At 41.4% G+C, this 220-nt stretch overlaps 1 protein-coding gene across 2 annotated transcripts in view; it reads left to right on the top strand.

The window, feature by feature from the left end:
• The window catches only part of LOC119589189, a 19,773-nt gene that overhangs the window by 11,932 nt on the left and 7,621 nt on the right, over positions 1-220 (top strand). The window lies entirely within an intron of this gene.

The following is a 220-nucleotide window of genomic DNA, read 5'->3' as shown; positions in this document are numbered from 1 at the left end:
TCACTTACCGAAAAGAATGAACGTGAGAAACAAAGATAACGTAGACCATCAAACAATGAGGTTTCGTTTTTCCAAGGGCTTCAGTTACAATAATATCTCACTCGCGTGTGTTCAAGCAAATAGGCATCAGTTTGCAGTCTGCCGTGGTCATTATGCAATTCACTTTGCATAACGGACACAAATCTCTAGACTCGCAGTTTCCCACATTCGAATAAACGCG

The sequence above is a fragment of the Penaeus monodon genome, chromosome 25 (genome assembly GCF_015228065.2).
Source record: "Penaeus monodon isolate SGIC_2016 chromosome 25, NSTDA_Pmon_1, whole genome shotgun sequence".
Classification (NCBI taxonomy): Eukaryota; Metazoa; Arthropoda; class Malacostraca; order Decapoda; family Penaeidae; genus Penaeus; species Penaeus monodon.
This window is presented reverse-complemented; position numbering and strand designations above follow the sequence as displayed.